Here is a 4,477-nt window from a genome sequence, read left to right on the forward strand (position 1 = left end):
AACAACAACAGTGGTACAGCAGTATAAAAGGTGATCTGGGGAATCTTTAATCTTCATTTCATGGAGACTGACCCCTGCGTATCTTTAAAAAACAAATTAATTCATTCAATGATTGAGACTAAAGTACTAAAGGAAAAGGTTCAAGTAGAAATTGACATAACTCCAATTGAGATGTTTGAACAAACACATGCAATTCTAGAAGCTCTCACTCATTCTGGTTACAAAATTTAAAACAGAGTTACCTGGTCAACCAACTGGAAGAGATCCATGTTTCTGCCTATTCCAAAGAAAAGTGATCCAGTAGAATGTGGAAATTATTAAACAATGTCACTGTATTATATGCATGTAAAATCTTTCAGAAAATAATTCACGTATGTCCAGAGTAATAAAACAAGAGGAAGTGTCAGAAATTCAAGCTTGATTCAGAAGAGGATTTAGAATGAGGAATAACATTGTCAGATGGATCTTGCTTGGAAGCACAGAAGATCAGAAAGATGTCTGTCTAATGTTTCCCTGAACTTGCAAAGGCATTCAATTATGTAAATCATAAAAATTATAGTTAACATTGCAAAAATATAACTGTATTCCTATGGAACCTGATCCTACACCAATAGAATTATTGTTCAAATCAAACATGTGATATTGTATTGTCTAAAATCAAGAACGGTGTCTGTGAAGCTTCATCAATTTATTCAATCTGTATGAGACAAAAATCTGAGAAGTTAGATAATATGAAGATGAATGCAGCATCAAGATTGCAGAAAAACTCATTAACAACTTGTGATGTGCAATTCTGCTTGCTCAAAGTAAAGAATTCACTCACTAAAAGAAATAAAAGTACGGCCTTCAGTATGGATCATCAACATACAGAAAAGAATGTTCACACAAAACCAGTAAGCAACATCATGACAATGGAAAATATTCAAGTTGTCAAGGATTTTACTTTTATCTACAATCAACATTCACATAAGTAGCAGTAAAGAAATTTAGTAACATATTGCATTAATCATATTTAATGCACAAGCCTCTTTTGTGTTTAAAGAGAAAAAATGTGAGGGTTTCACTATGGCGGCCATCTCTCCAGACTCCTGGCAGCCGCCCAACGTATACTTGGAGACCAGCATGGGGATCATTGTGCTGGAGCTGTACTGGAAGCATGCTCCGAAGACCTGTAAGAACTTTGCTGAGTTGGCACGGCGGGGTTATTACAATGGCACCAAATTTCACAGGATCATCAAAGACTTCATGATCCAGGGAGATAACCCCACAGGGACAGGTCGAGGAAGTGCCTCTATCTACGGCAAGCAGTTTGAAGATGAACTTTACCCAGAGTTGAAATTCACGGGAGCTGGAATTCTCGCAATGGCCAATGCAGGACCAGACACCAATGGCAGCCAGTTCCTTTTGACCCTGGCTCCTACCCAGTGGCTTGATGGCAAACACACCATTTTTGGTCACATGTGCCAGGGCACAGGAATGGTGAATTGGGTGGGAATGGTGGAAACAAACTCTCAGGACCACCCAGTGGATGATGTGAAGATCATGAAGGCATATCCTTCTGGCTAGAGTGGCTGTCGGCCTGGGCACACCTGGGACTTTGGTCACCTAAAATGGCCCTAAAGACGGAGTAGACTGACTTGTATGTAAACTTCATTTTAGTCTTGAAATATCAGCTAAGAGGTCTTCGATGGGTTGGATATGGAAATGTATCTTATGACATAAGAGGATGCTCCTTGTCTGTCTCCTCAGTGCTGAGGTTGACAGAGCACCTACAGAAATGAGCATATATGTTCAGGCACATTACACTCCCTTACGTGTGTCTGCCTTCCTACATTTGGAACAAAATGAAGCCGAACTCCATCAGTCCAGGAGTCTAACCGAACTTCTTTCTGGAGGAATTGATATTCTGGCCGACACAGCAGGCTTCAGTGGCTGACAGCCACGGAATTCAAAACTAAGAAGTAGTGTCTGTCAGCCTGCTTAACTCTGTGCACACCCTCTTTCAGTCTCCTAAATTTGTTCTTCCAAGGGTGTATGCGTCTATATATATATATATTTTCCCTCAAACCCAGAGCATCAAGACTGCTGTTTCTGACACTCAGACCTCCCACACAAAGCCACACTGAATTTTTGCCAAATGGAAAATGCATCCAACAATCAAGTTCCTAAGAGGTGTCAAGTGGGGAATGATAATGTGTAATAATCAAGAAAAGAATTTATTAAGGGGAAGCAGAAGCAGTGACCATCCACCCCCACCCCCAAGGAAGAAAAGAAATCTGTAGTGAACACCAAGATAGCTGGAATTTTCCTTAGAAAGAGAAAGGCCCCATTTTCAGGGGGTTTTGTTGGGCTTTTTAACTTAAGATTTTAGTGAAATTAAATTTTTATATGCAGAGGGGTTTTGTTTGTTTTATTTCAAAAAATAATCTTCCTGTTTTGTTGGAGGGGTAAGAGTGAGAGGAGGGGTGCTATTACCTATGTAATACATAGAACTTTCCAAAATAAAATGCTGTGGATGGTTAAAAAAAAAGAGAGAAAAAATGTCACTCTGAGGACTGAAGTGTACCAATCCAAATCATGGTATTTCAGTAGCTTAAGGACAAAATTTGATGTATCTGAAATATACTACTGGCAAAAAAACCAAACCATTGACTATACCACTGAATAAAGATGGCAGAATTACTATTGATGCCTTTGAGCTATAGTGTTTGCAGACCAGTAATGAATATCCCATAGAATGTCAAAAGAAAAAAAGGACATGTCTTAGTAAAAGTATAGTGAGACTGCTCCTTGGAGCCACGGGTGGTGAAGCTCTTTCATATTTTGAGCACGTTGTTAGGAGAAGCTATTTTATGGACAGCAATACCGTACTTGGAAAGCCAGAGAATCAGTGAAAAAAGAAGACACACCCTGCTCCCCCCACAAGGAGATAGACTGACGCAGTGACTGCAGCAATGGGCTGAAGTGTATCAGAAATGAAGGGGATAATACAGGTTAGGATAGTTTTCAGGTCAACTGTTCACAGAGTCACTATGAGCCATACTTGATTCAATGGCATCTAATAACAACAGAACATGTAATATCAGAAGAACAATAGGGGAGCTCTGGTGACCTAGTGGCAAGGAGTTGCAACTACAATCCCAGAGGCGCACGGTTCGAATCCACCAGATACTCAGCCGGGGAAGGAGGGACAATCTCCTCCAGTACCAGTCAGATCTGATTTGACGGTACATGCACACAAAAATAATAAAATTTAAAAAAAAAAACAAAAGAAGAACAAATAACTCTATCTGGAAGAGGTAGAGTCAGATTTCTGTAACCATTCAATAGAACCCAGCAACAACAGTGACAGTTTTATAAAGGTAAGCATCACTTCCATAATTAATTCTTTTTAAATTCATACTTATCAAAATACAAATATTGAGTTGATACTATTCCATATCCTCAGTATCACGATTACATATTCCATTTTTTAAAAACTACTCTAGAAGATAAACAAGAATGGGGGGAGGGGGGAGGGGAGTGTGCGAGGAGAAGGGTGCAACAATGAATGAATGGAATTCCAAAATCTCTGTAGATGTTCACTGAAATGAAAAATAAACAAACTAAATAAAAAAAATAATAAATGTCTCAAATGGTTTTAAAAAAAAAAGATAAACAAGAATTTAATGATGGTAAAACTCTGTTTCATTATTACAAAAAGGAAACCATTTCCATGCACTCACTGAAGTCATTAAAAAAAAAGGTAATAAATTATTTGAATCAGAAATTTCTAACCGGGAAAAGCGCATGTCATAAAAAAAAATATTCCACATGATGCCTGAATAGTATTTTAAGTCTTAAAAGAATGCAAACAGTCACATACAATAACACTAGTGGGTTTGGGGTTGGGTTGTTGTGGGTTTTTTTCTGTCCAAAGAAAAGAAGAATAAAGAAAATCAAAGACTCAAGGAAGTAATTAGAGCAAAGGACTAGTTGGCAACATGAAACACAGCCTCCACTAGACAGACTCAGAGGAACTAGATGGTACCAAGCTACTAGTACTGATGACTCTGAAAAGGATCACAACAGGAGGTCCTAGATATGGGGAGGAAAAAATGTAGAACAAATCAAAATCATAGAAAAGACCAGATTTGAGATCTGCAAGGACACCAGAGACAGTTCCAGGCCGAGGTTGGCGACCCAGCCTTCCTGTCTGCTATCACTGCAGGTAATGACTACAGTTCCCAGAGGTATGTGAGGAAATGCCATCTTTGTAACTTGGACTTTGCTGGGAGATCTGCAAGGACACCAGAGGCAGTTCCAGGCCGGGGCTTGTGACCCAGACACCCTACACCCACTTAGGCCCGAGGGCCGGAAGACAATCATATTTGCCACATCTATAAGATTTATCAACCTCGCCTAAAATACTCATGTACCATTGAGGATTAAGTTACGTAGGGAATCAAACTGGTTTCTGGCTTGAGTACGTAGGGCC

At 39.3% G+C, this 4,477-nt stretch overlaps 1 protein-coding gene and 1 pseudogene across 1 annotated transcript in view; one reads left to right on the top strand and one right to left on the bottom strand.

The window, feature by feature from the left end:
* The window catches only part of IPO11 (importin 11), a 228,489-nt gene that overhangs the window by 195,651 nt on the left and 28,361 nt on the right, over positions 1-4,477 (bottom strand). The gene's annotated exons all lie outside the window — the stretch shown is intronic.
* On the top strand, positions 1,066-1,566 carry LOC102875137 (annotated as a pseudogene).

Source organism: Elephantulus edwardii, unplaced genomic scaffold, assembly GCF_000299155.1.
Source record: "Elephantulus edwardii isolate Elephantulus edwardi_28Jun2011 unplaced genomic scaffold, EleEdw1.0 scaffold00099, whole genome shotgun sequence".
Lineage (NCBI taxonomy): Eukaryota > Metazoa > Chordata > Mammalia > Macroscelidea > Macroscelididae > Elephantulus > Elephantulus edwardii.